We start from the raw sequence: 18,172 nt of genomic DNA, 5'->3' as shown, positions 1-18,172 counted from the left end.
AAGGCCTCTGTTAATATCACATATTGCATTTGTGATTTGACATACAATTAATGTTCAAATTCTTTACCTGATGTATTTTAAAACAGACACAAGCAGTAAACCATCCTCTATTCCAGTAGTTCCCTAACTTGGGGTCCGGACCCCCTGGGGGGTCGTGAGACACTGAATGGGGGTCGTTAGATGCCTCCCAAGAAACAGAGAGAATTTTTAAATGGGTTAAAATTGTATCTTTTGCACACTTCTACAAAATATATGCATAAAAAAGGTTCAATTTAAAACAAAAATATTTTTTTGGGGGGGGTATTTGTTGAAATTTATGCTGAAATCCAAGCAATGATTTAAAAAAAAAAAAAAAAAAACTCCTGCACATGACGGTTCTTAGATGTGCATGGCTGTGTTCAACTGTGCCACAACCAATCTTCAGGACAGTGGGGGTCCCCAGTTTTCGTCACCATTATTTTAGGGGTCGTGGGCTGAAAAGTTTGGGAACCTCTGCTCTATTCTAACCAACACAATATCAGAGATTAAACATTAAATGTTATTTCCTGGAGGACTTCCCTAAATTTACTGTGCTGTTGTAAAGGCTCTGAATACTAACAGCTTTTTACTTTCATGAATTTTCCAACATTTGTAAAATTCTTTTTTCCCCGTTGCCATGATGGAGTACTGAGTGTAGATTCATGAGAATAAAAAGATGATCTTTTTTTTTACTGCAGCGTCAGGCTGAAACAGAAGAACACTGAGTAAAGTGAAGAGGCTCTGAATCCTCTCTGTGAATGTTTAAATGTCGGTGTGATTGTGTTTTCTCTGTTTCAGAGCTCTACCTGACCGGGAAGTGCATTTCCCTCAGGGGACGATAAAACTGAAGCAGTCAGTGCAAAAGCAGGTTCATGTTGTTTACAGTCTCTGCCAGCTGTTATGAATAACAGTGGAGGAGCAGCACCCCCCAGTGGACTTTATGTGGTACTACAGCTCACATGCTTTTCCACCTGATGCTGTCAAACACATAATTCTGATTTAAATGAAAAATAAATAAATAAATTATGACAAAAATTAATATTTTTATTACCTGAGATGAAATGGCCTTTTCTCAAACTTTTGGCAGAAAAGCTAAAATAAAGATATTCAGATAGAGTCAAAGATTGAGAAACTGCAGAAGGGTAACTAAAATGAGGGAAAGTTTAATTAGACTGAAGAAGTCAGTGAAAAGTTCGGGCTGTCTCTCACATATTCACAGAAAAACAGCGTCTTTGCTCAACTAAACCTTGTCTACAAGTTCTGAAAAGACCAATTATCATGTGTTTGGTTTATTAGCAACACTAATGAAGAGAAGACCTTCATAAATAGAGCTCTCATTTGTCCTCTAAAACAGAATCACATACAGAGTCACGACTGGAGGCAGTCGGTTCATTCAACCTTGCATGTGAATCATTAGATTAACTTCTTACCTTTTCTTTCCAAGCACATGCGCTGCTGTTTATTCACCTTATTGTTCATGGTGTTAAAATTTAATAAAATGTATTTATCCTCTTTATTCCAGAGGAAAATAAAACCAATAACGAAGGTGAAGCTTTAGTCTATAAAGGAGGAGGCTGGGGTGGAGGAGGTGGAGCTTTAGTCTATAAAGGAGGAGGCTGGGGTGGAGGAAGTGGAGCTTTAGTCTATAAAGGAGGAGGCTGGGGTGGAGGAAGTGGAGCTTTAGTCTATAAAGGTGGAGGCTAGCGTGGAGGAGGTGGAGCTTTAGTCTATAAAGGAGGAGGCTGGGGTGGAGGAGGTGGAGCTTTAGTCTATAAAGGAGGAGGCTGGGATGGAGGAGGTGGAGCTTTAGTCTATAAAAGAGGAGGCTGGGGTGGAGGAGGTGGAGCTTTAGTCTATAGAGGAGGAGGCTGGGATGGAGGAGGTGGAGCTTTAGTCTATAAAGGAGGAGGCTGGGGTGGAGGAGGTGGAGCTTTAGTCTATAAAGGAGGAGGCTGGGGTGGAGGAGGTGGAGCTTTAGCCTATAAAGGAGGAGGCTGAGGTGGAGGAGGTGGAGCTTTAGTCTATAAAGGAGGAGGCTGGGGTGGAGGAGGTTGAGCTTTAGTCTATAAAGGAGGAGGCTGGGGTGGAGGAGGTTGAGCTTTAGTCTATAAAGGAGGAGGCTGGGGTGGAGGAGGTTGAGCTTTAGTCTATAAAGGAGGAGGGATGGGATTAAAAATTACAAAATAGAAACTAAGGAAAAAACACCAATAAGGGTTAGTACGATGCTCCCTGCTCCATGGACCAGGTCGTCCCACAGGTGAGCCCAGACCTCCTGAATAAAGGTCCCTGAGAGGAGCTGTTTTCAGCCCCTCTTTGCTTCAGCAGTGCCCTCCCCTCATTCTTGTTGCCTGTCGTCTACACAGGCTGGATGAGGTGAGCTTGGTCGTCCTGTGATGCAGTGGAACAACATTTGGAAGTAATCCCTGCAGACGCACTTCTGCTGATGAGCTGTAAGCAGCTGTGAGTGAAGGGTGAAGATTTAGACTCATTTCCCTCTTCTTTCTCACTCACCCTTACACTTTGCTGATTACGTAAACACCTGAGTTTGTATTTTTGGCCAGGAAACTCACACTTAAGTGGACAGACACAGCTCATTTCCCTCGCTACTTAGGGTGCAACATGAACTTTCAATCAGAGCTGTGTTGCTGCAGCAGTCTAACACTGAAGGCTCTTTATTGGCTGCACTCCTGCTCCACCCTGAGGTACAAATACCTCATGACCATGAAATGAAGACACCTTGAGTGTTTGTATTCTGTCTTTATAAGCTGGGGAGTGTGATTACTGTGTTGTCTGAGCTGAACTGAATGCCTGTGCATAAGAAAAAGCTGAAATAAAAGTGTGTACAGCCCAGTCTGACCTCTAAATGTATTACTGAAAAAGAATGCTGTTCCAGCTTCTCCTGTTGTCATCATGTCCCAGAAAGTGTGTTCATCCACCTTGACAACAAAAGACCACTTTATTGAATTTAGCTTGGAGACCTGGCCTTGGATGCTGGGCTATCTCTAGGGCTGCTGAATCAAGCATGACAATTGTCCATTAACTGTGGAGCCAGCAGGGTTTGAAAAACTGTGAATTTAATGATGGCTGAGTGACAGCAATTCCCAAAGTTTTCCTCCTGCACCACGAGAAATGACCTCTCTTTTCTTTTTGGAGAATATACCTGAGCAGTGCATCTCTCTCCCGTGGAGCCGCGGCGGACGGCCCTGGACATAAAAGGAGAAAATTGAAATGGTACCTAAAAGCACTTCTGCTGCGGGGGATGAACTGTGTCTAGATTGCCAAGCAGACACAGCAAAATGTTTGAAATAGCTTTGTAAAAGGACGGAGTCTCAAAAGAACGCCGGCTATCCCCGGGCGCTGGCACACATGCTGAGCTGGAGCTGCTGTGTAGCTCTGATATGATCCTGTAGCCTGATGAGTGGGCATTTACAGCTGTCAGCTCCAGAACGGAGCCTCTGTGTTCATTTAGACACCATTCTGACGTAGAGGCGGCAGCACTGGTTCCATGTTTATCTTAATGGAACAATGAAATCACTGTAACTCTCTGTTTCCAGTGACGGACTGGCCAACCATGGGCTCTCTGAGAGGCTCACTAATTCACTGACAAATGCTCATAGTAGTTATTATTCATCAGTGGTGCTTTAATTTGAAAAGCCAAAAACCTCAGGCATCAGTCTAAGTTTGTGTTTTAGACATTTCTCTGAGATCCCCTTCTGGTGAAAAGAATAGAAAAGGTCAAGTCAGGACAGATTTTACGTTTTTCCACAGCAAAGGCAGACAAAAAAGGAGATGCTTCACAACTAAAGGGAAGGACAGAGGAAAGCAAAGACAGCTATGCTGGGAATGACCTGAAATAAGAACAGGTTTATCCTCCAAACATGCCCCTAAACCTGACCGCCAGTGGTCCCTAATCAATGTTTGAAAAAGTGATGGACACCATTCTTCAAAGTGCCCTTTAAAGTGTCCTATACGTGGATAGAATTTACCAAAGTGCCCTTTAAAGTGTCCTCTAAGTCCTTTAAAGTGTCCTATACGTGGATAGAATCTAACAAAGTGCCCTTTAAAGTGTCCTCTAAGTGGATAGAATTTACCAAAGTGCCCTTTAAAGTGTCCTCTAAGTGGATAGAATTTATCAAAGTGCCCTTTAAAGTGTCCTCTAAGTGGATAGAATTTATCAAAGTGCCCTTTAAAGTGTCCTCTAAGTGGATAGAATTTATTAAAGTGCCCTTTAAAGTGTCCTCTAAGTGGATATAATTTATTAAAGTGCCCTTTAAAGTGTCCTCTAGGTGGATAGAATTTATCAAAGTGCCCTTTAAAGTGTCCTGTAAGTGGATAGAATTTATCAAAGTGCCCTTTAAAGTGTCCTCTAAGTGGATAGAATTTATTAAAGTGCCCTTTAAAGTGTCCTCTAAGTGGATAGAATTTATCAAATTGCCCTTTAAAGTGTCCTGTAAGTGGATAGAATTGATCAAAGTGCCCTTTAAAGTGTCCTCTAAGTGGATAGAATTTATTAAAGTGCCCTTTAAAGTGTCCTCTAAGTGGATAGAATGTAACAAAGTGCTCTTTAAAGTGTCCTCTAAGTGGATAGAATTTATCAAATTGCCCTTTAAAGTGTCCTGTAAGTGGATAGAATTTATCAAAGTGCCCTTTAAAGTGTCCTCTAAGTGGATAGAATTTATTAAAGTGCCCTTTAAAGTGTCCTCTAAGTGGATAGAATGTAACAAAGTGCTCTTTAAAGTGTCCTCTAAGTGGATAGAATTTATCAAAGTGCTCTTTAAAGTGTCCTCTAAGTGGATAGAATTTATTAAAGTGCCCTTTAAAGTGTCCTCTAAATGGATAGAATTTATCAAAGTGCCCTTTAAAGTGTCCTGTAAGTGGATAGAATTTATCAAAGTGCCCTTTAAAGTGTCCTCTAAATGGATAGAATGTAACAAAGTGCCCTTTAAAGTGTCCTCTAAGTGGATAGAATTTATTAAAGTGCTCTTTCAAGTGTCCTCTAAGTGGATAGAATTTATCAAAGTGCCCTTTAAAGTGTCCTCTAAGTGGATAGAATTTAACAAAGTGCCCTTTAAAGTGTCCTCTAAGTGGATAGAATTTATCAAAGTGCCCTTTAAAGTGTCCTCTAAGTGGATAGAATTTATTAAAGTGCCCTTTTAAGTGTCCTCTAAATGGATAGAATTTATCAAAGTGCCCTTTAAAGTGTCCTCTGAGTAGATAGAATTTAACAAAGTGCCCTTTAAAGTGTCCTCTAAGTGGATAGAATTTATCAAAGTGCCCTTTAAAGTGTCCTCTAAGTGGATAGAATTTATCAAAGTGCCCTTTAAAGTGTCCTCTAAGTGGATAGAATTTATCAAAGTGCCCTTTAAAGTGTCCTCTAAGTGGATAGAATTTATTAAAGTGCCCTTTAAAGTGTCCTCTAATCGGATAGAATGTAACAAAGTGCTCTTTAAAGTGTCCTCTAAGTGGATAGAATTGATCAAAGTGCCCTTTAAAGTGTCCTCTAAGTGGATAGAATTTATTAAAGTGCCCTTTAAAGTGTCCTCTAAATGGATAGAATTTATCAAAGTGCCCTTTAAAGTGTCCTGTAAGTGGATAGAATTTATCAAAGTGCCCTTTAAAGTGTCCTCTAAATGGATAGAATGTAACAAAGTGCCCTTTAAAGTGTCCTCTAAGTGGATAGAATTTATTAAAGTGCTCTTTCAAGTGTCCTCTAAGTGGATAGAATTTATAAAAGTGCCCTTTAAAGTGTCCTCTGATTAGATAGAATGTAACAAAGTTCCCTTTAAAGTGTCCTCTAAGTGGATAGAATTTATCAAAGTGCCCTTTAAAGTGTCCTCTAAGTGGATAGAATTTATTAAAGTGCCCTTTTAAGTGTCCTCTAAATGGATAGAATTTATCAAAGTGCCCTTTAAAGTGTCCTCTGAGTAGATAGAATTTAACAAAGTGCCCTTTAAAGTGTCCTCTAAATGGATAGAATTTATCAAAGTGCCCTTTAAAGTGTCCTCTAAGTGGATAGAATTTAACAAAGTGCCCTTTAAAGTGTCCTCTAAATGGATAGAATTTATAAAAGTGCCCTTTAAAGTGTCCTCTGAGTAGATAGAATGTAACAAAGTTCCCTTTAAAGTGTCCTCTAAGTGGATAGAATTTATCAAAGTGCCCTTTAAAGTGTCCTCTAAGTGGATAGAATTTATTAAAGTTCCCTTTAAAGTGTCCTCTAAGTTTATTTGTTCATTTGTTTATTTATTTCAAGGATAGCCCCTTGAGATGCATCATCTCATTTTCAAGGGGGTCCTTACAAAACAAATACATTCATCAGTAGTACAAAATCATAATTAGAGATAAATCCAAAACACAATACAGAAACATTTAAACGTAAAGACACCCACTCCACACACACACTCACAATCACTCACACTTAATGCTCCCCCAAGCCTAGCCACCCACCCCCCAAATACACAATATACATGTACATATATATTCATACGTACTGTACAATTCATATACACATAGGGTACTCAACATCAAGATACATTGTAAAGCACAGTTAATGTATCTATATATAAGGTACACAAGCATGAACAAGAGGAGAGTCAGTCCAGACAGACTGAATCCAACAAAGAAAAAGAGTCAAAAGCAGGAGCAGGATGTTTGACAATGAATAAGTAAAGATGATTTAAAAATATGAAAAGAGGTGATAGATCTAAGTGAGTAAGGTAGATTATTCCAATCTGATGGAGCTTTAAACTTAAATGCACGGCGACCAATTTCTTTTCTGATTCTTGGAGTAAAAAGAAAATAAGTGATCTGTATTCCTTAGGCTATACTGTGAACTGAAAGGAATTAAGAATTGCTTCAAATACGGAAAATTAAAATAAATACATTTAAAAGTAAATAACAACCAATGAAATTTCCTTCTGGCTTTGGGAGCCAGCCAATTCAAAGACTCATACATTAAACAGTGATGGGTCCTGTACGGACACCTGAGAACAAATCTACAGAGACTATTATATAAAGTATTGAGAGGACGAAGATTTGTTTCCGGGGTGTTACTATAAATAACATCGGCATAGTCAAGGATTGGCAGCAACAACTGGGTCACGATTCTTCTCCGGACTTGCGGGGAAAAACATTCAACAGAACAGTGACTTTAGACAACCATATATTTTTTGATATGAGGTTTGAAAGATAACTGAGAATCTAGCCAAAGGCCTAAATATTTAAATTTATCTACTTTTTCTACTGCTGTTCCATCCAGGAAATTAATATACCAGTTTTTTGTTAAAGGAACAGAATTTGGTTGAGTGCAAAACTACATAAAATATGATTTTTTCTTATTCAGAAGAAGCTTATTGGCAAAGAACCATTTTTGGACTAGATTAAAATCAGATTGTAATGAATACTGAATTTGTGAAATGTCCGAACTGGAGGAGTATATTACAGTATCGTCCGCATATAAATGAATTTGACAGTCAGAACAGACTTGTGGGAGGTCACTGATGAAGATGGAGAATAAAAGAGGACCTAAAGATGAACCTTGCGGTACACCTTTGTCAATAATCTTAAAGTCTGACTGGCTGCCCTGAAAAGAAACACACTGACTTCTATAATTAAGAAACGAGTTGAAAAATAACAAGGAGTCAGTGGAGAGACCAATAGCATGTAGTTTATCTAAGAGGAGATAATGATCTACCATGTCAAATGCTTTAGCAAGGTCAATGAATATAGCACCTGTAGGCATATTACTATCGGATGATGACTGTATGTCATTGGTACATTTTAAGAGAGCAGTGGTGGTCGAGTAGTTTGGTCTAAAACCAGATTGGTGAGGTGATAATAGGTTATGATCAGTAAGATATTTAGATAGTTGATTAAAAATTAGTTTTTCAAAAATTTTTGCTATGCTATTAATAATTGAGATAGGTCTATAATTATTGATGTCTGTGGGGTCCCCTTTAAATGGATAGGAATTACTCAAAGTGCACATTTCCAGGATGAGTTTTACCAGTTGAAAAGATAAGTTAAATAAATCAGAAATGATAAAACATGCGGAACTTAATCTCCAGACCATCTGGACCAGCACTGCATCCAGAGCTTATACCATCAATGACCTGTTGGACATCAGTTGGTGTGATTGTTCTAAAGGAGAAGGAGTGTCCTCTGTCACCTCTGTTCTGAGTCAAAGTGCCCTTTACAAAGTGTCCTGACTAGACTGGATAGAATTTATGGTGGAGTGCTGCAATTAAAGATGGTTCACTGACAGTTTCATTGTTCATTTTGATATGAGTAGTATTATTTTTTGTGGGTTTGTTGGTTATACTATTGATTCTCTTCCAAAATTGCTTTGGGTTCTTAAAAGTAGTTGACAGACAGTCCTTGTAGAAATTTGCCTTAGCATTTCTTGTATTGCTTTTACATTTATTCCTCAGCTCTTTATAAGCATTCAAGTCAGCAGAATCATTTGTTGCACGGTATTTTTTCCATGCCTTGTCTCTTTGTTTGAATAAATGTATAAGATCTCCTTTTATCCAAGGTAAATGTGGACGCTTGACTTTAATTGTTTTCCAGGGAGCATGTTTATTAATTATCTCAACAAGCTCAGTATAGAGGAAATTCCAGGCATCTTCAACAAATGGTATTAGTTGAAATCTTTCCCAGTTGATGTTTAAGATATCTTGAATATAGAGATCAGAGTTAATATTATTAGTTTTCCTTACTTTGATAAGTTTAGGAGGAAGATGCATCCTAATTTTCCAAACACAAAAACCATAGAGTGGTCACTGAAAGAATCAGGTAATACCCCAGATTGTATAAGTGTCTCGGGATGGGAAACTAGGATCCAATCAAGCAGAGAAGAAGAACTGGGACCAACTCTGGTAGGTTCACTTATAAGTTGGGTTAAGTTTATGCTGTTGAAGAGATTACGATCATTATGAGATGAATGATCTGCCCAATTGGAGTTAAAATCACCTAATATGATTTTTTCATTAGTGCAGTCTAAAGAATTAATAGTGGACATGATACATTCAGTTGTTTCAGCAGGTGCTTTTGGGGGTTTATAGATATTTCCTATGACCAGTTGTTTGTTCTCATGTAAAATAATTTTAACAAAAAGGCATTCAAAATACAAGGGCTTCACAGTTGGTGAGATAAGTTCTGCAGTCAAGTTTGAGGATACATATGTCAAAAGACCCCCTCCTCTTGAACCCCTATCTTTTCTATATAGGACATAGTTATCAATTGTGACTTCGTTATCAGATATATTGCTGTTTAACCAGGTTTCAGAAAGAGTAATTACATGAGGTTTATTATAGATGAGCCAGGCTCTCAGTAAGTCAATTTTAGGTGACAAACTCCTAATGTTCAAGTGAATAACTTGCAGACCTTTAGTAGATTTAATTATTCTGAGATGAAGTAAGAATAAGTATTCACGTAATGTGGCAGAGAAAATGCACACAGATCAACACCACTGATAGTAATATGTAATGAGCAGGGACAGGTGAAGAGAGAAGCAGGAGAGCAACACACACACATACACACACACCCACACACACCATACACACACATAAAAAGTAATAAGAGTGGGTACATAGCTCATGTTCCTAGCTCAGTCTGCATGGCTCATTCTTATTAGAAGAAAGGAAGAGAGAAAAAAAAAAAAAATTAAGAGGTAAGTTTATTAATACTAATTAATATAGTAGGCCTTTATGAAGTCATCTGATGACATGATAGTAGGAAAAAGCAATATAAAAGAAACCTCAGATGCTTCAAAATTTATTAACTTCAACTTTCAGAGTTTTCCCCAATTATGTTAAATTATTGTGAGGAACTATCCTTTCCCATCAACTAAAGAACAGCCGAACTCTTTTAGTGTTACACAGTTTTACGGCAGCTGCGACACGTTTTACGGCAAACAATAGTAAAGCAGCAGGCATCACAGCAGCCCAACTAACACATTGTAAATCAAGACAGAACAAACAAACAAAAAGTTGCCGGTCCAGCGGTAAAATAAATACAGGGAGGGAAATAGACAAAAGAGTTCACCTGACGGTGAAGTAGTAATAGAAAGGGCAAATAAACCAAAAGATAAGTAAAGTTCATTAGCCAACAAAGTTGTGTGCTGACGTTAGCACTAGTCATTAGCCACTAGCGTTAAGCTGTCATATCAGAGTCAATGGAGGAGTCAATGGAAAAAAGTTCACCAAGAAATGACTCGGCTTCATCGGGAGTGCGAAGAAAAAGTGTCTTACCAGCATGGACAACTCTCAACGTGCAGGGAAAGATCAAGGCATATTTGATGTCACGGTCACGAAGCTTTTTCTTAACTGCATCAAATCTCCGGCGTCTCTGGATCAGACCAGCGGAGAAGTCCGGGTAGATGTAAACTCGAGCTCCTTTGTACTGAGGGGGCTCCTTCTTCTCCCTGGAGAGTTTCATTATCTTTATCTTGTCCTGGAAGTAGTGGAGCTTTACCACGATCGGCCTGGGACCCTTGGCTCTGGAGGTATCCTTGACTGCGGTACGATGACAGCGCTCGATCACCGGAGGAGTGGAGAAATTCGCTTCACCTAGAAGCTGCGGAATCAGACGACTCATGAAGTCAAGGATGTTGTTACCCTCGGCCTTCTCGGGGATGCCGATGAAGCGTGTAGGTTGGAGCGCCTGTCTGCCGGTTCTCGGCGTCTTCAACCCATGCCTTCAGGTCAGTGTTTTCTTTTTCAAGCACCTTTACACGTCTGGCCAGGTCTGTGATGTCATCCTCGTTTGAGCTCACTCTATGCTCAAGCTCGTTTACCTGCTCTCCAAGCATACTAAGTGAGCCATCTATTTTTGTCAGACTGGCTCCTAGTTGATCCATTTTAGTGTCCAAGTGTGTGATCATATCAAGCTTCATTTGCTGCATCATATCCAGGACGCTTTGAAGAGTAATTTGCGCGTCACTCATTGTGGGGCCAGCAAACTTTTCCACTCAATGTAAAAAGAATAACTCGTTGATTTGACACAAAAGGCTGCTATAGTTTACGTTATTAGCTCACCACAAGTGGTTCATCAGCATCAGCAGAGTTTAGAGTGGAAATATAAATCCCAGCGACCTCAATAGACAGATAATTGAGCCAGCAGACTGCAGCTTGTAGCACCCGCTCACATCATGGCAGCCATCTTGAAAAGAGTTCAAAAAAGTGCCCTTTAAAGTGTCCTCTAAGTGGATAGAATTTATCAAAGTGCCCTTTAAAGTGTCCTCTGAGTAGATAGAATTTATCAAAGTGCCCTTTAAAGTGTCCTCTAAATGGATAGAATTTATCAAAGTGCCCTTTAAAGTGTCCTCTGAGTAGATAGAATGTAACAAAGTTCCCTTTAAAGTGTCCTCTAAGTGGATAGAATTTATCAAAGTGCCCTTTAAAGTGTCCTCTAAGTGGATAGAATTTATCAAAGTGCCCTTTAAAGTGTCCTCTAAGTGGATAGAATTTATTAAAGTGCCCTTTAAAGTGTCCTCTAAATGGATAGAATTTATCAAAGTGCCCTTTAGAGTGTCCTCTGAGTGGATAGAATTTATCAAAGTGCCCTTTAAAGTGTCCTCTAATCGGATAGAATTTATCAAAGTGCCCTTTAAAGTGTCCTCTAAGTGGATAGAATTTATTAAAGTGCCCTTTAAAGTGTCCTCTAAATGGATAGAATTTATCAAAGTGCCCTTTAAAGTGTCCTCTAAGTGGATAGAATTTATTAAAGTGCCCTTTAAAGTGTCCTCTAAATGGATAGAATTTATCAAAGTGCCCTTTAGAGTGTCCTCTGAGTGGATAGAATTTATCAAAGTGCCCTTTAAAGTGTCCTCTAAGTGGATAGAATGTAATATAGTGCCCTTTAAAGTGTCCTCTAAATGGATAGAATTTATCAAAGTGCCCTTTAAAGTGTCCTATACGTGGATAGAATTTAACAAAGTGCCACTTTTATTTACCACATTTTGCTCACATGCAATTTTTGCATGTTTATTTCCCATTTCTGCTACAGCTTTTTCTCCTTTGCTATTTTTGCCTCTTTTTTGTCTATTGTTTGTTTTGTCGTTTATCCCATTTGTGCCATTATTGCCTACTTTAGCTGCTTTTTGTCCATTTTTGCCTGCTTCTTCTGCATTTAATCCAGTTTTGCTACTTTTCACCCATTCTGCATCATTTTTTTTGCCACCTACCCCATTTTTGCCTCTTTTTTTTTTTTTTTTTTTTTTCTTATTGGCAATTTTTTTGATTATTTTTTACACCCATTTCTGCAGCAACTTTTCCTAGATTAGCCACCCTTTGCCAGATTTGCTTCTTTTTTTTTGGTCTATTTTCATCTGTTTTTGGCCACTTTTTCTTTTTCAACTTTTATCCCGTTTGCAACTTTTCTCCCTATTTTTTCAATCCCTTTTTGCCCACTTCTACAACAGAATTTTGCACCGTTGTGCCTATTTTAGCTACTTTATGCCACTTTTTGTGCATTTCTGCTGCTTTTCAACCATTTTGCATTGCCTTCTTTTTACCACCTTACCCCATGTCTGCCACTTTTTTTTTTTAACCAGTTTTTACCCATTTATGCCACTTGCAACTAATTTAACCCATTCTCACTACTTTCACACATTTTTTGTCTCTTTTCACATTATTAAATTATTCACTATATTTCCATTAACGCTGTCTGTGTTTCTCTGTTTTATTCTCTGGTATCCTGACATTTGTGCACACATGGCCCAGCTATAGTCTGACATTACTTTTCTAATAGTTCGGTGTGTTCATGCTCATTGAAGATAAAAAAATTATTCTGTTTTAATATGAAAAAGTCTAGATTGTTCTACAGCATAAATAGATAAGAGTGTTTATTTCTCAGGTTAAAGATAAATTATAATTATCATGGCTTAACTTTACAGTGGACCATGATTTTCTGGCCTCCATTACCCCCATTGACCGCACAGGAAGTCAAAATAAAAGTCTGAGTTTGTATGAAACATCTGCTGGGATGTGAACACTGATGTCTTTAAGTGTCTGCAGTTGTTCAGAGTTTTAATCAGGCTTTGTTTGCAGAGATGAGGACTGCAGCTCTACATAGTGGTCAACAGTATCATCTACTGCACTAAACTCTTTTTGCCCTCCAGGCCACCGTACCGGCCATGTCTACACATCTTCAGATTTGGTATTCTAAATGTAATACACCTTATGGTTAATATATAAATTTTACACTGAAATCATTAAAAATCTTGAATAAATTGAGTAAGTCTGGTTCTTCAGTTTCAGACGTCTTCTGGGTAAAATAAGTGAATCTTGGATTTTCCTGAGTCAGGCTCAGGTTGTAGCTGATAAAGTTTGTTATAACCGCAGAGCTCCTCTTACAGATAGATGGCGTGTTTTTAAACCGGCCGTTGAGGTCCTGCCTCTGACCTACATTCTGGACCGTTCTGTCTCTCCTTCCCGCTCCATGGTGTCCTCGCAGCTCTCCAGGCTGTGCAACTTAAAAAATGTTCCCCAGCTTTGCTGAAAAGTATTTTTATCCCCGACAGTGGGAGGAACACCATCACAACCACATAACCAATTTAGTGTGGGACAGCAAGCGTCCAGGTGTGACAGTGGGAGCTTTTTCTAGAATTCTCTTCCCTTAAACACAGCGGCCCACAGGGGGAACGGAGATATTCTAACAGTCTGCATTAGGAGAAGGGTTAAATTCACCGACACTAAGAGGAAGAGAGTGAAAGCTCACTGTCATGGCAACCTTTTTGGCAGCAGCAGCCTTGTTACAGCATATTTCTGTGCTCTTCAGGGAGTCGGCTAAACTGTGAACGTATTAATGTGATAATGCATGTGACAAATGCAGGAGGTGTGATAAGCTCTGTAGGTTTACCCTGACAATAATGTGTTTCTCTAATTTCCTCTTCCTTCAACAGTGGAGGAGGTGCTACTCTACTTATCTCTACACTCAGGGCTTTCAGACAGCAGGGAAAGAACCAGAATGCTTTTATTTCTCTCAGACCAGCGTGGTAAAAAAAGAGGGATACACAAAATAACGCTGCACTCTACATCCACGAGGCCACGCTCTTTCAGAGGCTGCAGACGACTAAATGGACACGGCGCCGACTCCCCAAAGAGCCCTGTTTTAGACTCACATGGGCAGAGAGTTTCTGCACCTCATGCTTCAAAATAGAAAAAAATGGGTGATAAAGAATCTAAATGTCATCTCTAGTCTGGTTCTTACTTAAACAGTGCCCACAAGAAGGATGGACCCCCAGGATGTTTTACTCTTTTATTGAATTTTATAAATCAGGTCAAAATAATTTGGCTTGAAAATCCTTTTAAATGTTAAAGTGAAAACAAATTTCTACAAAAATGTCAATAAAATAAAAAATCAGTAATGTAAAATAATCGACTGCAAAAATATTCACGCCTATAAGTCAGGATTTAGAAGATGCAGCTATGTTTTACTTCATTTTTCTGCATTCATTTCCCCTCTACCTTTACAGGCCTCCCAGGGCTGCTGAGAAGCATCCCCACAGCACGATGCTGCTCAGGAGCATGCCCACTGCACTTTTAACAAATTTTTGACATTTTTTGCCAATGTTTTGCAACTTTACACCCATTTTTGATTTTTTTTTTCCAATGTTTTGCAACTTCAAACCTATTGTCAATATTTTTTGCCAATGTTTTTCAACTTCAAACCCATTTTTGATATTTTTTGTTACTGTTTTGCAACTTTAAACCCATTTTTTATATTGATTGCCAATGTTTTGCAACTTTACACCCATTTGTGATATTTTTTGTAACTGTTTTTCAACTTTAAACCATTTGTGATTTTTTTGCCAATGTTTTGCTACTTTACACCCATTTGTGATTTTTTTTTTGCCAATGTTTTTAAACTTTTTATTTCTTTTAGCCACTGTTCTGCTGCTTGTAGCCCACTGTTGATTTGTTGACTATGTCAGATCAATAAAATCAGTCGAGGGTCAAACATCTGAATAGCTCTATAGTTCCCTGCCCTGCTAACCTACTGACCTCCCTGTCTTGTAGGAGATAGAGGATTGTGGGGTTGCGATCTCTGATTTCTTGCAGCTGAAATCTTAAACACTGAGAGAGAGTTTGAAGGTTCCTGAGCAGACCAGCTGTCTGGATGTTAATCTGCATGAACGTATCAGAGCTAATGATATCCCTAGAAAGCGTGAGTCACGCTAAATCTAAAAATAAGTGTCGAGTCTGTTTTTGTCTGCAGAATAGCTCAGAAATAACCTTCTGTCTGACTGAAACTGCAGCCTCAGTCTTCCTCTGACCATGCATCTAAAGAGCAGAAATTGGAACTAAAACTGACCCGGTCTGCTAACGTCTGCACAGGCAGAGCTGCTAAACCCAGCTAGCACTGATTAGCATAAAGCTATGGAGCTACCCATGATGTTCTTTCATGTTTAATACGAGCCTGCAGAGGAATGAGGTAATTACCAAGCTAAAAGCCTTTCCACTATAGAGGAAGTGCAGCTTTAACTCTCATGGAGGAGTGTAGAGAAGCAAACACACTCCTGCTCTCTGATACACACATAAACACTCCTCCATATCATTACCGTGCAGTCCTATACACCTTTCATCTTCCCTCTCCTCACACTCACTGCCAGCACAATTTGATTTCCGCCTCATAACTCTCTCCATAATGCGATATCGTCGGCACTAAATTGCCAAGATAACCTTTATCAGAGTAGAGGTGAAAGCCCTGAATCGTGGAGCGGTTATTCCTCCACCAGGCAAGAAAAACAAGGAATGGGGGGGGGTAATAGATATTTTCCCTCAGGCAAAGCCACGAACGCTGCAGCGCCGTCACTGAGTCATTTGGATGGAGGCCAGGTGGTACAGAAATGTCTAGAAGAAATGAGCGGACGGATGGAGAGGCAGAATAATCCCCTGCCAGGTGTCCATCACAGAACTTTATTCTCTGCAGCCACAGCTGAGGGGGGGTCTGTGCCTGTATGCATAGGCTGGAGATTGTTTACTCAACTTTAGATAAAGTATCACAGGACTCCAGGGGCTCAGCGTGCCGGACGGAGAATGTTCCAGAACAAAGAGACGAAGAGTGTCTGCTTTTAGTTCCCTCCACCTCAACGATCCTTAATCCAGGACCAGGTCTACAGTCTGACTGGACTCTATAGGAGGAAAACAACGGGGACAAGGTCTGATTCAGGCCTCGTTTATACGACAACGTTTGCTTCGTTTTCCATTTTTCGTTCCCAGAAAGTTCCATGTTCAGACGGCAACGTTTCCAAAACGATCTCCGTTCACACGAGACTGCGGGAAACACCAAAAACGATGTAGTACACCTGCCAGGCCAGTAGATGGCGGTGTGATTTTCGAGCCTGCACCAGATTCTGGCGCCCTTCGACGGCGTATGGGTCGAGTCAGAATCTGGTGCAGGCACGAAATACGTCTCGGCTGATCCAAGTGAAGGTGAAGTAAATCAGTACGGTTAAATTCAAAAGAGTGAGGAGCACCAACAGTACGCTGGTGTCAGCCATCTTTGTTTTGGGCTTCCCGTCCGTGCATGCGTTATAAGACTACTCGCACATGGATATTTACTGCAGCCGCAGTGTGCATGCTCGTTTTCAGGAAGTGCCGGTTTCCCTGTTTACACGGAGACGTTTTGAAAAACGTCCACTCTGGAGCCCATTTCCTAAAAGTTCAGTTTTCAGGCACCAAAACGCCGTTGCCATGTAAACGGACGCCAAAACGCTACAAAACTTTTGCGTCTTCACTTGAAAATGTTGTCGGGTAAACGGGGCATTACTATGGCACACAGACAGAACATGGACAAAAGTATTCAGCCACCTCACCATCACTACAACAGGGACAGTGATGACAAATACATGTACTTCATGACGGAGCTGGCCCCTCCCCAGCTCTGATCAGTAGCATTTATGCTAACAGTTCCCTCATTCTGGACCTGAAGAGTGAACTCTTACTGGGTTCTAATGTTGGAAATATTTTTTCATGCTGCCTTTTAACCCTTTTCAAAACTTTGTGGCCCATTTTTGACAATTCTAACCTATTTTGGGTGATTTGAACTCATTTTCCCCACATACACTAATTCTTGGAGCCGCTTTGCAACATTTTACTAATTTCTTCTTTTCCTTTTTGGCCCATGTGAGTTTTAACTAATTTCTCTAACTTTATGTCAGTTTGTGCCTACATGTTATTCAGCTCCTTTTGTCATGTATTTCCCATTTTTGCCACCTTACATTTTTTTCCTGTTTTCCCCATTGTTACTCATTTTTGAAACTCTACACTAAATTTTAACCATTTTACACCTCTAACCCAGAGTTACTCAACTCTGCTCAACCAAAGAGTCACAATCTAAGTGGTGAAAAGTGGCAAAAATAAAGTTAAAGATGCACTAAGAATGAGTTAAAGGTAGCAAAAATAGCCAAAAGCAGGGGAAAATGGACATAATAGGCAGAAAATGTTAAAAATGGGGTGAGAAGTGGCAAAATATGAGTTACAGGTGGGAAAATTGGTCAAAAAGTAGCAAAAAGGTGGGAAAAGGGAGCAAAAGGCAGCCGAGAGTGCCAAAAATGGAGAAAAAGTGGCAAAAAATGGCAAAAAGAAAGATTTGCAAAAAGCAGGATGAAAGTGGCAAAAATGAAATAAAAGTGGTGAAAAAAAAATGGAAAAAAGGGGCAAAGGCTCCAAATAAGAGCAGTGGAAATATACAGACAAAAATAAAGGCTGACAGTTAAAGCTACAGTGTAAGTGTGGGAAACAAACGTGAATTACAGTTGATGATTTCTGAGGTTTTCTGGGGGAATAATGTTTCAGATGAAGACATAAAAGAGCCACAAATCATGAGAAAGAGCCCCATGTGGCTGAAGAGCCAGGCGTTATCACTGCTCTGACCCATTCTTGATGTTTCTCTGTTGCCTCTTTCGCCCTCGTTGTCCCACATTCTGCCTGTTTTCTGCTGTTTTGATGCTCCATGCCCGTTCTACTCACCTCTTTGTGTCATATCCCATCTTTGCTCATCTAAGTAGCTTTTCACTAATTTAATCCACCTGTTTTTACCAGTTTTTATCCATTTTGCTGATTTTTGTCTTTCTATTTGCCTTTTCTTTGCCTCTTTTCACAGATTTTCCACTGCAGTATTCTCAGTTTTTCTGTTTTATTACCTGGTGTCC

Source organism: Cheilinus undulatus, linkage group 24 (genome assembly GCF_018320785.1).
Source record: "Cheilinus undulatus linkage group 24, ASM1832078v1, whole genome shotgun sequence".
In the NCBI taxonomy this organism is placed as follows: Eukaryota; Metazoa; Chordata; class Actinopteri; order Labriformes; family Labridae; genus Cheilinus; species Cheilinus undulatus.
This window is presented reverse-complemented; position numbering follows the sequence as displayed.